General features: G+C 55.6%; 1 long non-coding RNA gene across 1 annotated transcript; it reads left to right on the top strand.

Annotated features, from left to right (window-relative positions):
* The first annotated feature begins 15,451 nt into the window (after positions 1-15,451).
* Positions 15,452-16,779, top strand: LOC129487293 (uncharacterized). Its single transcript, XR_008659282.2, has 2 exons — positions 15,452-15,605; positions 16,560-16,779. It is a non-coding gene; the product is annotated as an uncharacterized lncRNA (long non-coding RNA).
* Positions 16,780-19,066: the final 2,287 nt, after the last annotated feature.

The raw sequence follows: 19,066 nt of genomic DNA, 5'->3' as shown, positions 1-19,066 counted from the left end.
CAGATCTGAGACTCTCCTCCTAGCATGGAGTGGGGAGGGAGGTCTGCCGCTCTTGGAAGGCTTCCGGAGCCCCCGTCCCTGTGTCCAGTGACTTCCCTCACTGAGGGGTACCCCTTGGGGTAGAGGCCACTCTACCCCGTTGCCCTTGCCAACACTAGACCCTGAAGTGAGTTGTGTGGGTGATACAGCTTGGATCTGTGTCCCAGCCCAAACGTCCCATCAAATTGTAAACCCCAGTGTTGGGGGAGGGGCCTGGCGGGAGGTGATTGGATGATGGGGGCTGATTTGCAGTTCTCGTGATAGTGAGTGAGTTCTCACGAGATCTGCCTGTTTAAAAGTGTGTGGCACCTCCCGCTTCACTCTCTTCCTCCTTCTCCGGCCTCGTAGACACGCTTCTTTCCTCTTCGTCCTCCGCCATGATTGTAAGTTTCCTGAGGCCTCCCAGCCGTGCTTCCCATACAGCCTGTGGAACGGTGAGTCAATTAAATCTCTTTTCTTTATAAATTACCCAGTCTCGGCCGGATGCAGTGGCTCACACCTGTAATCCCAGCACTTTGGGAGGCGGGCGGGTGGATCACCTGAAGTCAGGAGTTGGAGACCAGCCTGGCCAACGTGGTGAAACCCCGTCTCTACTAAAAATACAAAAAATTAGCTGGGTGTGGTAGTGGGCACCTGTAATCCCAGCTACTCGGGAGGCTGAGGCAGGAGAATTGCTTGAACCCAGGAGGCAGAGGTTGCAGTGAGCTGGGATCGTGCCGCTGCACTCCAGCCTGGGCTACATGGGTGAAACTCCATCTCAAAATAAATAAATAAATAACCCAGTCTCAGGTACAGTGGGGACGCCATGCCAGGGGTGGGTGGGACTGGGCGGGCGTTTAGCCTGCAGGCCACTGGGGTCGGTGGCAGCAGAGCACTTGGACTTTGTGCCGGCCACCTCACTCTGGACTGGCCTCTCCACCCACCACCTGGTGGCCTTCAGATGGTCCCTTTTTTGCAAAACCAGGCAGAGGGCTGTGTGGTGAGCCGCCCAGAATCTTTCTGCTGGGTGGTGTGTGTCTGCACGTGCCCCAGGCTGACCTCCCCCCCCTGCCCCGCCCCGTCACCTCCTGGTCACTGCAGGCTGCCTCTGAGGAGGGCAGTACCCGCCCACAAGGCCCATGGAGCCATGGCCTCTTCCCAGTGGTGATCCTTGATGGGCTGGAAGCTGACAGAACCGCTTGTCCTTCGTAAGCTGGGCTTGCTGCTTGTGGCTGAGGGCTCCTCCCCGTTGAAGAAGAGCTTGTCATGGGTGAAAGCGTTTAAAACTGGAATGTGAGTTTCTGAACGCGCTGGCATTGCGGAGGAAAGTGCATACTTGCAGGGAAAAAGACACGAAGGAGACACAGGAGACGGGGGCGGGGAACGGAGGGTCGAGCGGCGGCGGCAGCCTCAGGCATAGGTGGGTCCTGCCTGGCCTTGCTCTTTTTTTTGAGTCAGGGTCTCTCTCTGTCACCTAGGCTGGAGTGCAGTGGTGCGATCTTGGCTCACTGCAAGCTCTGCCTCCTGGGTTTATGCCATTCTCCTGCCTCAGCCTCCCAAGTAGCTGGGACTACAGGCACCTGCCACCACGACCGGCTAATTTTTTTTTTTTTTTTTGTAAGTAGAGATGAGATTTCACTGTGTTAGCCAGGATGGTCTCCATCTCCTGACCTTGTGATCTTCCTGCCTCGGCCTCCCAAAGTGCTGGGGTTACAGGCGTGAGCTACCGTGCCCGACCACTCTGGCCTCATTCTTTAGAGGGTCTGTTCTGAGCCCAGCCCCTAAGGGGTACTGAGCTACCAGTGTGTGCAGGGGCGGGGATGGTATGAGTGAGCCCGACAGGGTGTGGACCGGCATGGCGCGGCGTGGAGAGGCCAGAGAGACTGTGGGGCTGAACACATGCGGCTCGCAGGAAGCCTCTGGAGTGCAGGGTGTGCTGCGGGTGCAAGAGACAGGCTGCAGCGCTGTGAGCGAGTCCGGCATTCTGAGTTGGATCAGAGCCTGGTGTCTCTGGTGGGGCCAGGACATTCTCATTGGCCAGTTCCTGTGCATGGAGTGACCCAGGCTGCATGGAGGGAGCCGCTTGTGCTTGGGCCACACCTCTTGCTCTCCTTTCAAAATGCATCCTGAGGTAGCAGCTGCCTGGCTGCTTCGCCATTGCCACCCCGTCCCAGCCGCGCCACCTCCTACTGGACAGCCCCAGCACCCTCAGTGAGACCGGAGCCCTCCTGCATCTGCAGCCTCCTCCCCCACTCCTCGAAGATCACTTCCTTCTTCCTGGAACGTTCTTCCCCCATCTTCAAACTCTGCTGCCCGGCATTTCCTCAGAGCGCCCCCCACCCCACCCCACAGGTCACCCCCACTCCAGGTTCAAGTGGCCGAGGTGAATACTGGGTGGGCAGGGCGGGAAGTGGGCGGCGAGACACCTCCACCATCCCAGCCCACCCTCGCTGCGGTCAGAACCTTCCCACTAGAACTACAAGATTCCTGTGTTTTCACTTGGCCAGTGCAAACCTTCCTCCTGGGCGGAGGGACCTCCTCAGGTCTCCCCACCTCCTCCCCACCTCCTGTAGGGGGTTTCCCTGTGCCTGGGAGGCAGACGTGCTGTGGTGAGCCCTGAGTGGACTCAGCCAACAGCAGGGGCTGCTGCTATTGTGCCCCCCACCCCCTTAGTGGGTCTCCCCAAGTCATCTGCAGCAGTGGGACCAGCTTATTCTAAACCTCGGAGTCCTTCCTTCGCCTTCTCTCACATGGCCCAGAATGTCTACTGCTTCATGAAGCAACTAAATATTTCCTATCTGCAGTGAGCGGCGGGATGCGCTGGTTCTGAGTCACAGAAAAGCAGCCCTCACGCTGCTTCTAGAAGGAAGGGAATGTATGATCTGCGCCTCCAGAAAAGGCACCCCCAGGCCTCAGCCTCTCTCTGGGAGGTCTAGGGCTGGGCCATGTGACCGATGCTGGCACAGTGAGGCTGCCAGAGGATCCTTGACCAAAAATTTATAGCGTCCTCAAGCCCTGGAGACGTTTTAAGAGAACCAGCAGCAGAAGCTAATAAAGTGGTCAAGTGGGCATCAATTCGTAAACCCTCTCGGCTTGGCCCAGGCCCCTGGATGAGGTCATTGCCCTGGTTTCCAGATCAGAACCCTCCAAGGAGAGGCCTCGAGGTGATGGGCAGAGGCTGCAGTGGGCCAGTTCCACGGAGGGTCCCTTGGGTGCTTCTGCAAGCACCCCATCCCACCATGGGCAGAAAGCCAGGGACTGTTCGCACCCCAGGAGGCTCAGCCCTGCACAATAACCCCTACAGTTCGCACGGGCTGAACCAGGTCCCGTAAGAGCTGCCGTCGGGGCAGGTGACCCGGGCTGCCCCCTCGGGAGAGGTGTGTGGTGCAGAGACAGAGGGACAGGAGCTGCCTGGGCTGGAGGCTCTCCTCCCACAAGCTGCCTGGACCCCCTTCCCCATCTGGAAGGGGGGACACGCCCCTGGTCTGCCGCTCATGCAGGGATCTGTGGTGATAGTGTGTCTGGAATTGGTGGGTTCTTGGTCTCACTGACTTCAAGAATGAAGCCGCGGACCCCCGCGGTGAGTGTTACAGTTCTAAAGGCGGCGTGTCCGGAGTTTGTTCCTTCTGATGTTCGGAGTTTGTTCCTTCTGGTGGGTTCGTGGTCTCGCTGGCTCAGGAGTGAAACTGCAGACCTTCACGGTGAGTGTTACGGCTCTTAAGGCAGCGCGTCTGGAGTTGTTCGTTCCTCCCAGTGGTCTCGTGGTCTCTCTGGCTTCAGGAATGAAGCTGCAGATCTTCGAGGTGAGTGTTACAGCTCTTAAGGCAGTGTGGACCCAAAGAGTGAGCAGTAGCAAGATTTATTGCAAAGAGCGAAAGAGCAAAGCTTCCACAGTGTGGAAGGAGACCCGAGGGGGTTGCCACTGCTGGCTCGGGCAGCCTGCTTTTATTCTCTTATCTGGCCCCACCCACGTCCTGCTGATTGGTAGAGCCAAGTGGTCTGTTCTGACAGGGTGCTGATTGGTGCGTTTGCCATCCCTGAGCTAGACATAAAAGTCCTCCACGTCCCCATCAGATCAGTTAGATACAGAGTGTGGACACAAAGGTTCTCCAAGGCCCCACCAGAGCAGCTAGATACAGAGTGTGGATTGGTGCATTCACAGACCCTGAGCTAGACACAGGGTGCTGATTGGTGTATTTACAATCCCTGAGCTAGACATAAAGGTTCTCCACGTCTCCACCAGACTCAGGAGCCCAGCTGGCTTCACCCAGTGTATCCCGCACCGGGACTGCAGGTGGAGCTGCCTGCCAGTCCCGCGCCGTGTGCCCGCACTCCTCAGCCCTTGGGTGGTCGATGGGACTGGGCGCCGTGGAGCAGGGGGTGGCGCTCGTTGGGGAGGCTCGGGCCGCACAGGAGCCCATGGAGGGGGTGGGAGGCTCAGGCATGGCGGGCAGCAGGTCCCGAGCCCTGCCCCGTGGGAAGGCAGCTAAGGCCTGGTGAGAAATCGAGCGCAGCCCCAGTGGGCTGGCACTGCTGGGGGACCCAGTACACCCTCTGCAGCCACTGGCCCAGGTGCTAAGTCCCTCATTGCCCGGGGCCGGCAGGGCCGGCCGGCTGCCCCGAGTGAGGTGCCCGCCAAGCCCACGCCCACCCGGAACTCCAGCCGGCCCGCAAGCACCACGTGCAGCCCCGGTTCCCGCTCGCGCCTCTCCCTCCACACCTCCCTGCAAGCTGAGGGAGCCGGCTCCCGCCTTGGCCAGCCGAGAAAGGGCTCCCACAGTGCAGTGGTGGCTGAAGGGCTCCTCAAGTGCCACCAAAGTGGGAGCCCAGGCAGAGGAGGTGCCGAGAACAAGCGAGGGCTGTGAGGACTGCCAGCAGCTGTCACCTCTCAATAGGAGATGATCAGATGGGATGTACCTGACCAAGGGGGCACCATACACTTTCTGCGCCAAGGCCTGTGGGCCTATTGCCCCATTTGCCCAGATGGCTCCCTGAGCAAACAGCCCCTCCCCATTCACTTTTCCCAGAAGCTCATTCCTCTTACTAATGAAGAATCAGAGCTTGGACCAGAAGGGTTTTGTATAAACTCAGATGAGTGCTAAGTAAACAGCCGGGAACCCGCACGGCTGGAGAGTTTGTCCGCTAGCCTTGCAGCCAGGCAAGGGCAAGTGACCACAGGCCAAGCAGGGGCCACAGTCTCATGCTTTTAGCACCCGCATGCACCGACCCCCTTCCCTCCCCGGTAGGGGTCTGGAAGAGTGGGCTTCAGCCGGGCCAGGGAGTCCTGATGCAGCCTCATGTCCAGGCTCAGCCAGGCCAGCCACATCCTCTCCCACTGTGGATAGAGCTGCACAGGCTGGAACCTACCCCCTCTGGCAGCACCCTGCCAACCCTTGATATTAGAAAATCTTTTTTTTTTTTTTTTTGAGACAGAGTCTCGCTCTTTCGCCCAGGCCAAACTGCAGTGGCGCGATCTTGGCTCACTGCAAGCTCCGCCTCCCGGGTTCACACCATTCTCCTGCCTCAGCCTCCCGAGTAGCTGGGACTACAGGTGCCCGCCACTGTGCCCAGCTAATTTTTTGTATTTTTAGTAGAGACGGGGTTTCACTGTGTTAGCCAAGATGGTCTCGATCTCCTGACCTCGTGATCCGCCCACCTCTGCCTCCCAAAGTGCTGGGATTACAGGCGTGAGCCACCGCGCCCAGCCGATATTACAACATCTTTATTGCTGATCCGACAGATGAATGATGACACCGGGTGGCTTTACTGTGCACATCCCAGGCCATGAATGGTGACACCGGGTGGCTTTACTGTGCATGTCCCCGGCCGCCTGTAAGGCCAAGGGTGTTTCATGCCCCGTTGCTCACTGGACTCTTGGGATCTCTAGGTAGAAAATTTGCCCATTTCTCTGGGATTTTTTTTAGTTGGTTATAAATGCTGCAGATGCTTCTCACCAGACTTTCACTTCCAGCTCTTTCTCTTCCTGTGCAGAGATTGCGCGTTTTGTCAGAGTCAAATGTACCCATGCTCTGCAGCCTCGGCCTGAACGGGGCTTCTGTGCCCCGAGACCACACCCCGATAGCCCAGGCTCCGTCCTGACCTCCTCGGGTGTTTTGTTGTTTTGGTGTTTCATGTTGGCCTCATTTTACTTTTATGTGGTATTTGGAAAGGACGTATATCAGGACTCAAGAACTGAAGTGGTTTTTTTTGTTTTTATTTTTATTTTTTGAGACGGAGTCTCACTCCGCCACCCAGGCTGGAGTGCAGTGGTGCGATCTCAGCTCACTGCAACCTCTGCCTCCCAGGTTCAAGCGATTCTCCTGCCTCAGTCTCCAAGCAGCTGGATTACAGGTGCGCACCACCAGGCTTAGCTAATGTTTGTATTTTTAGTGGAGATGGGATTTCACCATGTTGTCCAGGCTGGTCTCAAAATCCAGACCTCAGGTGATTCACCCACCTCGGCCTCCCAAAGTGCTGGGATTACAGGCATGAGTCATTGCGCCCAGCCGGGAACTGAAATGGTTTTTATTTTTATTTTGTTTCTATATTTATTTTAGAGACAGGGTCTTGCTCTATCACCCTGGCTAAAGTGCATTGGTGCCATCACAGCTTGCTGCAGCCGGAAGCTCCTGGGCTCAAGCAGTCCTCTTGCCTCAGCCTCCCGAGCAGCTGGGACTACAGGCATGAGCCACCACACCCAGCTTGAAGTGGTTTTCAGAACCATTTTTGTGAATATGAGAAAGAATTTACCTTTTTTTCTTCCCAGATTGGCTTGGCTGTGGGTCCAAGGTGTCATCTCTTACCTCTCTGAGGATTGTCATGTTTAGGGTCCAAGGTGTCATCTCTTATCTCTCTGAGGATTGTCATGTTTAGGGACCAAGGTGTCATCTCTTATCTCTCTGAGGATCGTCATGTTTAGGCACCAAGGTGTCATCTCTTACCTCTCTGAGGATCGTCATGTTTAGGGACCTTTTTGGTAGGTGGCATTTTCACTGCTCCTTGCTCCACCTCAGTTTCCCCCAGGTGCTCCTCTGTGTGCTTTGGTCCTTCCTTTTTGGGAGAAAGGCCTGCCCTTCCATAGGAGGAGCAAGACTAGCAACTCCTTGGGGTGTCCAGGTGGAGCCTGGGGCTGGCCTGCTTCTTTCTTGGGGACGCCGAAAGGAGGTCTTTTCCCCAGGCAGTCCAGCATCTCCCAGGAAGGCCCCTGAGGTCTCCTGCTTGGGGTTGGGGGTCCCTGTCTAGCTAATGGCAGCCTGAGCCGAGTGCAGGAAGGGTTCCAGGGGCCACAAGTCAGGAGGCAGCCCCCCCTCCACCTTCTCCCCAGACCTTAGCCATCCCGTGTCCCTCGGCTATAACCCCTTAGATTCAGTTGCTCCAGAGAAGACATTGTTTTGTCAGCTTTGGAAGGGCCATCGGGCCTGGCTGTGGGAGGCAGGGGAAGGGGTGTGGGGTCCCCCACAGCAGCCTGTGCTCCCAGCCCCAGCCCCGCCGTTCATCCATGCCGTGGTCACAGTGCTCATCGTCCGTGCCTGTGGGAGGACGGTGTCCTGCAGGTGGGCCTGGGGCTGGGCCTCCTGATGTGCCTCAGCCAGTGGGGCATGAGCAGGTGATGACCATCCCCTCCCAGCAGACGTTTGAGGAGCTGTGCCCCTTTCCGGCGGAGGACAGCTCTGTCTCAGGGAGGGCTGCTGGCTTCTGGGGTAAAGTGGGAGGAGGATGGGGTGTGAGACAGCAGCAGAGCATCTGGGATAGGCGTGTGCCTGTGTGAGGAAGCAGCCTGGGCTGCCAGAGCCACTGGGATTCCAGGGCTGTTTGTTACCACAGTAGAGCTCCACCGAGGCTGACAGCTACACCTGCTAAGTCAGTTACCCTCCTCAGCTTTGGGCTAAAATGTGGGGGACATCAAAATCTCTCATCTTGCCAAGTGCGGTGGCTCATGCCTGTAATCCCAACACCTTGGGAGGCCGAGGCATGTGGACCACTTGAGGTCAGGAGTTCAAGGCCAGCCTGGGCAACATGGTAAAATCCCATCTCTACTAAAAATACAAAAATTAGCTGGGCATGGTGGCACACACCTGTCATCCTAGCTACTCAGGAGGCTTAGGCAGGAGAATCACTTGAACCCGGGAGGCAAAGGTTTGCTCAGCCTGGGCGACAGAGAGAGACTGGATCCCCCACCAAAAAAAAAAAAAAAAAAAAAAATCTCTCATCTACTGTTGTCTCCTCCCCAGGTTTTTTTTTTTTTTTTTCTTGTGGGCTTTTCCCCTTTAGGGGGAAGTTTTTAAAATTCCTTTCCTGTTATTGTAGGAGGGTTTGGGAGGGAGAGAGGGCTAAGGAGACACAGATAACGGGATCGTGGCTGCCCCACACTCTTCAGTTTACGATCAGCGCCTGTGGACTCCAGTGCACACTTCGCTGGCCTCTGCCTGCTGTGCAGCTTCATTCCAGGGCCTTTGTTTTCTCGTGGACAGTGTTGTCCCGTCATTCCTTCCCTTAAGCGGGCTTGTGGGGGCAAACTCCCTGAGTCCGGGTGGGTTTGCAAATGCCTGCAATTCCTCTCATGCTTGAAAGATGACGACTGCGCATAGATTTGAAGCCGTCACCCATTGGTCTTTATACTCCAGTTGTACATGTCAATCTGATTTGTGTTCCTTTTTTACCTCATAGCCTTCCTCTCCTCCTCCTCCTCCCTTCCCTCCCTCCCTCCTGCATTAGTTTCCTGACACGAACCTGGTGGCTTAGGACAACAGACACGTACTCTCTCACAGTTTCTGAGGCTGGAAGTCCAGAAGTCGGGGTGCTGGTGGGATGTGCTCTTCTGAAGCCTCCAGGGCAGGGCCAGCCGCATGCCCGTCTCCTCGCTCGGGCACCTGCCCGCGGTCCCTGGCGGTCCTCAGCTCATTGCTGCATGGCTCCAACGTCCACCTCTCCCACCACGTGGCCTCCTCCTGGTGTCTCTGTGTCCATATCTCTCGCTCTGTCTAAGGACACCAGTCACTGGTCATGGGACCCATCCTAATCCAGGGTGACCTCATATTAACCTGATCACATCTGCAAAGACTATTTCCAAGTCAAGCCACACTCCCAGCTGCTGGGGGCGGGACTTGAATATATTTTTTGTGGGGACACAATTCCCCTCTCAGGTTTTAAGATTTGTCTTTATCATTGAAGTTTTCAAAACTATCATGTGTCAGGTGAGTATTTTGTTTTCCCTTTTTCACCTGAAAACTTACATTTCTCTTCAATTTGGGGAAATTTTTCCTGTGTGTGTGTGTGTGTGTGTGTCTATGTGGTGTGTGTGTGTCTGTGTTTTCTGTGTAGGTATGTGTGGTGTGTGTTCATCTGTGTGTATGTGTGGTGTGTGTGTGTAGGTGGGTGGTCTCTGTGTGGTGTTTGTGTATGTCTGGGTTTTCTGTGTATGTGTGGTATGTGTCTGTGTGTGCTTGTGTATCTGTGTGTGTGTGTTCATCTGTGTGTATGTGTGGTGTGTGTCTGTGTGTGCTTGTGTACCTGTGTGTATGTTCATCTGTATGTGTGGTATGTATCTCTGTGTGTGTGCTTGTGTATCTCTGTGTGTTCATCTGTATGTGTGGTATGTGTCTGTGTGTGTGCTTGTGTATCTGTGTGTGTTCATCTGTATGTGTGGGGGGTGTGTGTGTGTGTGTGTGCTTGTGTATCTGTGTCTTTCTGTGTGATGCATGTGTCTGTGTGTGTGTTCATCTGTATGTATGTGTGGTGTGTGTCTGGTATGTATGTGTATGGGTGGTGTGTGAGTATGCATCTGCGTGCATCTGTGGGTCTGTGGGGGTGTGTGTCTGTGTGGTATGTATGTGTGTGTGGGTGGTATGTGAGTATGCATCTGTGTGGTGTATGCATCTGTGTGTGTGGTATGTGTGTGTGATGTGTGTGTCTGTGGTGTGTGGGAAGGGTGTCTGTATGTGTAGGGTGTGAGTGTGCATCTGTGTGCATCTGTGTGTGTGGTATGTGTGTGTGATGTGTGTGTCTGTGGTGTGTGTGCATCTGTGGGTCTGTGGTATGTGGGAAGGGTGTCTGTATGTGTAGGGTGTGAGTGTGCGTCTGTGTGCATCTGTGTGGTGTATGCATCTGTGTGTGTGGTATGTGTGTGTGATGTGTGTGTCTGTGGTGTGTGTGTGCATCTGTGGGTCTGTGGTAAGTGGGAAGGGTGTCTGTGTAGGGTGTGAGTGTGCGTCTGTGTGCATCTGTGTGTGTGTGGTATGTATGTGTCCGTGTGATGTGTGTGTGGTGTGTGTGTGCATCTGTGCAGTGTATGTGTGTGGTGTGTGAGTGTGCATCTGTCTGTGTGCGCCTGTGTGTCTGTGTGTGGGTGGTGCCTCCTCTCTGCCCTCCTTCTGGAATGCCTGCTGGCTGGCTACAACGACTTGTGGATCTCGCCTCCGTGTTTCTCAGCTTTTCCTTGACAATTTATTTCTAGGTCCACAATCTGCGGAGTCTCCTTCCTGGGCTCAGTCTTCATCCTGTGAATGTTTTCATCTTCATCCATTTTGCTACTCAGTCCCTTCACGGTGGCGTTTTATTTGAGTTCATGTTTGTGCTGTTCCTTTTCTTTCTCCAGCTGATCCCTCTGTGCACACACAGCATTCCCCTGGCTCTCTCTGATATGTGTACACACATTCCGGAGTCTCCTAATTGCTTTCTCAGTTATGTTTCCCAGGGGCGGGAGTGGGGTGACTCCTTCCCTCGGTTGCGCTGCCGTTTCCTTTCTGTCTTGGCTGTCTTCCATGCTTGGTGTGGTAGCTGAATAATGGCCCCCAAAGATGTCCTGGTCCTGATCCCTGGCACCTGTGAATATGGGACCAAAAGGGACGCTGATGACATGAGTAAGTTGAGGCTCTTGATGTGGGAGATTATCTCGGATTATCTAGGTGGCCCTAATGTCATCACAGACTCCTTATAATATGGAAGCAAGTGCTTAACGATGGGAATACATTAAAAAAGGAAAAAATGAAAATGGAAGCAAGAGGGTCAGAGAGAAACGCCACAGTGGGAAGGGGCCAGAGAGAGGCTCTGCTGCTGGCTTTGTAGGTGGAGAGGGGGCCATGAGCCGAGGGATGCAGGTGGCTTCTGGAAGCTGAAAAAGACAAGGAAACAGATTCTGTCCTAGGGCCTCCAGAGGAACCAGCACTGCTGACTCCTTGATTCTAGCCTGCTGAGGCCTATTTTGGATTTCTGCACCCCAGAACTGTGAGAGAATAAATTGTGCTGTGGAAGCCACCACACTTGTGGTGATCTGTTCCAGCCACAGTAGGAAGCTCGTATGCATGGCAGTTCTGATTGTGAACTCATCTTTATGTTGGAGATTCCTTTACACATAAGTCCCCTTATCCACAGGGAACAAATTCCATGACCCCCAGTGGATGCCTGAAACCGCGGAGAGTACTGAATCCTATATATACTGTGTTTTTTCCTATATGTATATCCTTATATCTATGATACAGTCTAATTTATAAATTAGGCACAGTGAGAGATTAACAAAAATAACTAATAGTAAAATAGGACAATGATGACAATATAATGTAATAAAAGTTTTGTGAATATGGTCTCTCTTCTCTCTCAAAATATCTTACTGTAAAATTAGCTGGCCATGGTGGCGTGTGCCTATAGTCCCAGCTACTCGGGAGTCTGAGAAGGGAGGATTGCTTAAGCCTAGGAGGTGGAGGCTGCAGTGAGCCAAGATTGCGCCATTGCACACCAGCCTGGGTGACAGAGTGAGATCCTGTTTCTAAAAACAAACAAAAAACAAAACTTACTGAACTTATTGTACTGACATTTTCGAACCATGGTCGACTGTGGGTAACTGAAACCATGAAAAAGCGAAACCACGGATAAGGAGGATTGCTGTACTCCCTGCTGTGTCAGTGACTCAGCCTCCCTGGTGGAGGGAAGGGCTGCTGGGGGACACATTGGAAGCTGGTGTTCTGGGTCCCCAAGAGGCAACCTATTCATGAAAATAATATGTTCATTTTATTAAAGTTGGAAAATATAGAAAAATATAAAGAATTTGCATAAGACTCATAATCTGGTTCACAGGCAACCATTATAAATATTTGAATTTTTTTTTTTTTTTAGACAGAGTTTTGCCGTTGTTGCCCAAGCTGGAGTGCAATGACACAATCTTGGCTCACTGCAACCTCCGTTTCCCGGGTTCAAGCGATTCTCTTGCGTCAGCCTCCCGAGTAGCTGGGATTACAGATGCGCGCCACCACACCAGGCTAATTTTTTGTATTTTTAGTAGAAACGGGGTTTCACCATGTTAACCAGGCTGGTCTCGAACTCCTGACCTAGATGATCCACCCGCCTGGGCCTCCCAAAGTGCGGGCATTGCAGGCGTGAGCCACTGCACCCAGCCAAATGTTTGAAATATTTTTATACGACTACAGGAGGGAAGAGAGAAAGAAAGGGAGGAGGGTAAGGGGGAAGTTGGGACCTAATACGAGCACTTTTTCTGTCTATTTTCCCCACTTACATTGTAGCTTGTGAGCACCTTGCTAAGCCATTACCATGTTTTATGCACAATAGTTTGATGGCTGCGCCATACTCCATGGGACGGATGTCTTATATAAATTGTTCATGTCATTGCGTATTTAAGTTGAAACAGCCCAGTGACATTTGAGCTACATCATTGTGCATCTCTGACATTTTCTCAGCACTAACACTCAGAAGTGGAGCCGCTGGCTCAGTGGGAAGGGGCGTTTTTAAAGCTCTGCATTTGGAACAAGTTACAAAGGAGAGTGCCATGCCGCGCAAGCCCACTGCCAGGGTCTACATGCCAGAGAGGGCCAAGGAGTCTAGGCTCAGAAGGTAAAGCCAGTGTTTGGTCTGGGGTCTGATGCGGTCCAGTCAGTGACCAAGGTTGGTGTTGGCTGCCTCCAGGAGGCTGGGTGGGAGCCAGAGGCTGGGCAGCCAGTTAGGCACCTGGGCATCACCAAAACGGGTTTGAATGTTCCCAAAACTTACGTTCAGCTTCAGGGCTGGGCGTGGTGGCTCACACCTGTAACCCCGGCACTTTGGGAGGCCGAGGTCAGGAGTTCTAGACCAGCCTGGCCAACAGGATGAAACTCTGTCTCCACTAAAAATACCAGAAAAATTAGCCAGGCGTGGTGGTGCATGCCTGTTGTCCCAGCTACTCGGGAGGCTGAGGCAGGAGGATTTGTTAACCTGGAAAGCGGAGGTTGCAGTGAGCTGAGGATACACCACTGCACTCCAGCCTGGGCGACAAAGCAAGACTGTCTCCAAAAATAGAAAAAAAAAATCATCAGGTGAAGAGCTGCCTCTGGTGAGGACAGAGAAGTGACCGAATCCCTGGGGTGCTGCCCAGCACTGCAACCTCTTGGGATATGTGGGCCAGACTGCTTGGCCCGAGTCCAGGCGGGCACGGGGTGAGTCCCGGCTCAGGAGGGTTTTGCGAAGGACACTGAGGGACGCTGCTGCCATCCACCTGGAAACGCTGAGTGCCCCAGAGTGGCAGACACAGCGTCCAGTCCTGGCACTGAAAAGCCTGACTCCCGTCCGTCCCAGCAGCCGTCTCCCATAGTCTGGCGAGGCCGGGAGGCCCAGGCTGCCACACCGCACGCCCCTTTCCTGTGTCCTTCACCCATCTCTCCCCTGAACGGGATGCCCACTCTACGCCCAACTGGCCGAGCGCCGGAGACAGTGGTGGGCACACTGGACCGAGCTGGGCGTCCCTTGGGAGGGGCAGACCCTTGTCCCTGAGTTACACAGCTCCGGGGGTTGGGTGAGGTTGGGGCGGACGTCCCGTGCAGGGAAGGACAGGCCAGGGCGCGCTGGTCGGAGCTGGAGCCTGAGGCTACCGGGCGCTGCGGACGGGCGGCAGGTGTCCGCGCACACACCAGGCACAGCCCCCGCCCCGCTGCCAAACCCTCCGCAGCGGCCGCACCTACTCCTCTGCCGAGCCTACTCTGCAGAGGGGGAAACGGAGGCTCCGGCCAGCGGGACCACAGCCGGTCAGCGCGTCTCAGCCGAGTGGAAGCCTGCGTCCCTGGGCTTCCCTGGTGCCGCTTCCCCGCTGTCCGCGCCTGGCGCCCTGGGAGCGGGGGCCAGAGTCCTGACCCGAGAAATCTTGGGGCCGATGAAGCAGGAGGACAGGACCCTCCTGGAGCCGGGGGACGACGGTGCCCGGTGCCCGGCAGGTCAGATGGCGCCGGAATCGCGGGGCGGGGGTCCCTCTGGCCGCGCGCCTTCCCTTCCGCGGCACATTCTGAAGGTTCTGCCGATGGAGAGGGTGGGGCTGGGGAGCGAGATGCTGGACGGGGCCGAGGGGCAGGGATCTGCTGCTGGGGAGCGGAGGGCTGCGCGGACCACGCACCGGCCCCAATCCCCCAATTGTCCACACCCCTCCTTGTGGCTGGAAACCCTCGGGTACCCCCACCTGCCCCAGGCACCCGTCTCCAACAAGGGCACTTCTGCCCTGCGGGGCCGCTCCTGGGCTCCTGAAGCCGGGAGCTTCGCACCTATTCGCAGAGAAGCCCCGCCCCTCCCCGCGGCCGCGCCCCCAACAACCACGCCCCCACGCGTGGCCCCGCACGGTCCTTGCATCGGAGGCAGCCCCACCCCTCTCTTCGGTCTTCTCATGACCACGCCCCTTCTCGCCCCGCCCCTGGTCACAGGCCCCGCCCCCACCGCAGCCCCGCCCCACGCGACCACACCCACCGCGCCCCGCCCCGCGCCTGTCCCTTCCTTTCATGACCGCACCCCGACCCTGGCCGTGGCCGGGGTCGTCCTCCGTGGGCGCCGGGGCTGCTGCTTTCCTTGGCGTAGCGAGAGAGTGGTGGACTTGCCGGCTGGATGCAGGCAGGGCGGGCGCGGAGCGGGGCTCATCTGGGGCGGCCGGGCCCCACCGTCCTCCCGCAGGGACACCTGTCCTTTCCTTTCGCAGGCGTTCTTTTTCTTCAGCTGTTTCCCGCTTCCTGAGATCTGGAGGCCTTCTTTTTGCACAAATATGTTGTTTTGAAACACTAGGCATTGTTCTGAGACTTCAGTCGCGGCCTGCAGCCAAACGCAACACGCATTTCAACCGAGCGCTCCGGCACTCTGGGGAATTAGGGGAGCGGATGAGAGATTTAAAAATCCACGGTCACTGTGCAGAGATAAGGAAATGTGATTCGTGTGTAGCTCTGAAACATGACTTTGCACTGAACGTCGCGCCCTGGGCATGTTCCCAGGTGATCCTTCACGTTCCTAAAGACCTGGTAACTCACCCATACCTGAAACCCCGGGCCGCCCTCCAGAGTGACCTCATCCTCAGCGCTACCTCAGACTCAGACACCTGAAGCTGCAGAGGTAGGACCCCGCATCACAAGCGGGAAGGCGAGGGCTGCTTGGGGTATGGACTCCCAGCTGCTGGAGGAACATTGTCCTTTGGCTCAGAAGAGAAAGCCAGTTTCTCTTCTGGCCTTTCCAGCTCCAGAGGAGCCCCCAGGGTGTCCCTGGTTTGGGGACAGTTCCCACTCACAAGCTGAAGGAGAATCCCACTCACCATTGGACAGAGGAGAAACAGGCCCAGCGAGGGGAGTGCTTGCTTGTACAGAGTGAGTCCGTGGGGAGTGGGAGAGACCCCCAGGGGTCCAGACTGAGCCCACACCAGGATGGTGGGAGGACCCAGCACCACCTCTGCCCCAGGAGCTCACCTGACAACCCACAGGGCAGTGAGACCTCCTTGTTGGGGAATCCTCTTTGATGATGCAAAGCTGCCAGAGCATCCCAGGGACAGCCCCAGGGGCTCTGACACCTGCTGTCAGAGTCACTTTCCCCAAAAGGACCTTCTCCTGTAGCCCCCAACGTTGTCCTCAGCTCCCCCACTTATCTTGATCCATCAGGCTTCATGGCCAAGATGGGTGGGCCCACTGTGTGATGGGGGGTCCCCTGGGGGAGAGTCAGCAGTCTACCCCACTCCTCTTTGAGGGCCCATGGAACCTGGGGATTCCCTTCTGGAACCCACTCCCAGGAAGAAAGCAAAGTACCTGGCCAGGAAGGTGAAGCCCGAAGACAGCCCGAGCCACTCAGCGCCCCCACCCGGTGTTCTCCATGAGGGAGCCCCCTGGAAGGGGGTGCTTCTCTGACCCTCCCAAAGTGGGAAGAGCCCACTGGATGGCACAGAGGCCTCCAGCCTAGGCTCAGAGCAGGGGTGGCTGGCAGAATTCTACTCCCAGCACCCAGGTCCCAGCATCACTGCTGCCACTCAAACGCCACAGGAGAGACTGGACAGGCGGGGAAAGGAAACAGTTCCCTCACCTCCTCCTCTGGGCCCCTGGGACCCCAAGGGAGAATCTGAGCTCTAGCAGACAAGCATTTGTCTTTGGCCTAATCATGTACCCACCTGGGAGGCCCTTGCCCCCACACAGCATGGCCTCGCATGGAGAGAGGTGTGGGCCACATCCCAGCCTTCTTGTTAAGTGTGAAGTCCGGGTCCTCCTCCCCCAGCACCTGTCTTTCCCAGTCAGCACATTCAGAGCATGGCTACGGCCAGTTCTCTTCTGTTCCAGGTTTGGGGGACATCACACGGCCTTTACGAATGTGAAGAAACACCTGGGAACACATCCAGGGCACGACGTTCGGCGAAAACTCACGTTTCAGAGCCGCACGTGAATTTTGTACAAATGTGAATTCTCTCACGACCATGGGTTTTTAAATCTCTCACCCACTCTCCTAATTCCTCAGAGTGCTTGAGCACTCAGTTGAAATACATGTTACGTTTAACTGTGGGCCGTGATTGAAATCTCAGAACAATGCCCAGTCTCTGCCCCTCTCCCCCTGCCCCTCCCTTGAAGTGGCCTCTGCCCTGTGTGGTGACCCCCAACCTCAGCTTCTGAGTGGGCCTCTGGCTAAGTTGGAAGTGGCTGCCACCCCACACCTCGGAGTGTTTCTGACAACACTGAAATTGCACCTTCCTTTATGCTGAACCTTGCAGCCTAAATCAGCAGCCCCTTTCTGACTCCTTTATATTTGGTGGAAAGATTTTCTATCCCCATGGGACATCTTTCCTGCCTCTGGCTTGGCCACTCCTCCCTCCAGGAGGCTCACCTGGGCCCTCCTGGCTTTCACCTCTCTCCTTGTCAGCCCAGTGTCTGCACATCCGCTTTGCTTTTCCTTTGCCTCTGGGCCTGATGTGTGTTTTTGGCATGTTCCTTCAGTGAGTCTCGTATCACATCATGGATTCTGCATCTGCCAACAGCTCCCATCACTTAAGCATACCTGCATACCTCCCTCCCTACACCCCAGGCAGTTGATCACCATCCTTCCAGGGGTGTCCCCCATCAGATCCACAGCCAGGACTCCCCGTTATGGACACAGATGTAATCGCAGTGAATTCATATCATTTTATGTTGCCTCAGCATTCAATTTTAAGTACTTTTATTTCACTTTTTTTTTTTTTTTTTTTTTTTTTTTTTTTTGAGACGGAGTCTCACTCTGTCGCCCAGGCTGGAGTGCAGTGGCGCAATCTCGGCTCACTGCAAGCTCCCCCTCCCGGGTTCACGCCATTCTCCTGCCTCAGCCTCTCCGAGTAGCTGGGACTACAGGCGCCCGCCACCACGCCCGGCTAATTTTTTCTATTTTTTAGTAGAGACGGGGTTTCACCATGGTCTCGATCTCCTGACCTCATGATCCGCCCGCCTCGGCCTCCCAAAGTGCTGGGATTACAAGCGTGAGCCACCGCGCCCGGCCACTTTTTTTTTTTTTTTTGAGACGGAGTCTTGCTCTGTCACCCAGGCTGGGGTGCGTAGTGCCATCTTGACTCACTGCAACCTCCACCTCCCAGGTTCAAGCAATTCTCCTGCTGCAGCCTCCCAACTAGCTGAGACTGTGTCCGGAATTGGTGGGTTCTTGGTCTCACTGACTTCAAGAATGAAGCCGCGGACCCTCGCGGTGAGTGTTACAGCTCTTAAGGTGGCGCATCTGGGGTTTATTCCTTTTGATGTTCGGATGTGTTTGGAGTTTCTTCCTTCTGGTGGGTTCGTGGTCTCTCTGGCTTCAGGAATGAAGCTGCAGACCTTCACAGTGAGTGTTACAGCTCTTAAGGCAGTGTGGACCCAAAGAGTGAGCAGTAGCAAGATTTATTGCAAAGAACGAAAGAACAAAGCTTCCACAGTGTGGAAGGGGACCCTAGCGGGTTGCCATTGCTGGCTCGGGCAGCCTGCTTTTATTCTCTTATCTGGCCCCAGCCACATCCTGCTGATTGGTATAGCCAAGTGGTCTGTTCTGACAGGGCACTGATTGGTGCGTTTACAATCCCTGAGCTAGACGTAAAGGTTCTCCACGTCCCCGTCAGATCAGTTAGATACAGAGTATCGACACAAAGGTTCCCCACGGCCCCACCAGAGCAGCTAGATACAGAGTGTCCATTGGTGCACTCACAAACCCTGAGCTAGACACAGGGTGCTGATTGGTGTGTTTGCAAACCTTGAGCTAGATACAGAGTGCCGATTGGTGTATTTACAATCCTTGAGCTAGACACAAAGGTTCTCCAAGGCCCCATCAGAGCAGCTAGATACAGAGTGTGGATTGGTGCATTCACAAACCCTGAACTAGACACAGGATGCTGATTGGTGTATTTACAATCCCTGAGCTAGACATAAAGGTTCTCCACGTCTCCACCAGACTCAGGAGCCCAGCTGGCTTCACCCAGTGGATCCCGCACCAGGGCTGCAGGTGGAGCTGCCTGCCAGTCCCGTGCCGTGTGCCCGCACTCCTCAGCCCTTGGGTGTTCGATGGGACTGGCCGCCGTGGAGCAGGGGGTGGCGCTCGTTGGGGAGGCTCGGGCCGCACAGGAGCCCACGGAGGGGGTGGGAGGCTCAGGCATGGCGGGCTGCAGGTCCCGAGCCCTGCCCTGCGGGAAGGCAGCTAAGGTCCGGTGAGAAATCGAGCGCAGCCCCGGTGGGCTGGCATTGCTGGGGGACCCAGTACACCCTCCGCAGCCGCTGGCCCGGGTGCCAAGCCCCTCATTGTGCGGGGCCGTCAGGGCCGGCCGGCTGCTCCGAGTGTGGGGCCCGCC

This window comes from Symphalangus syndactylus, chromosome 8 (genome assembly GCF_028878055.3).
Source record: "Symphalangus syndactylus isolate Jambi chromosome 8, NHGRI_mSymSyn1-v2.1_pri, whole genome shotgun sequence".
In the NCBI taxonomy this organism is placed as follows: domain Eukaryota; kingdom Metazoa; phylum Chordata; class Mammalia; order Primates; family Hylobatidae; genus Symphalangus; species Symphalangus syndactylus.
The sequence above is the reverse complement of the archived record's forward strand: the minus strand, read 5'-3'. Positions and strand labels throughout refer to the sequence as shown.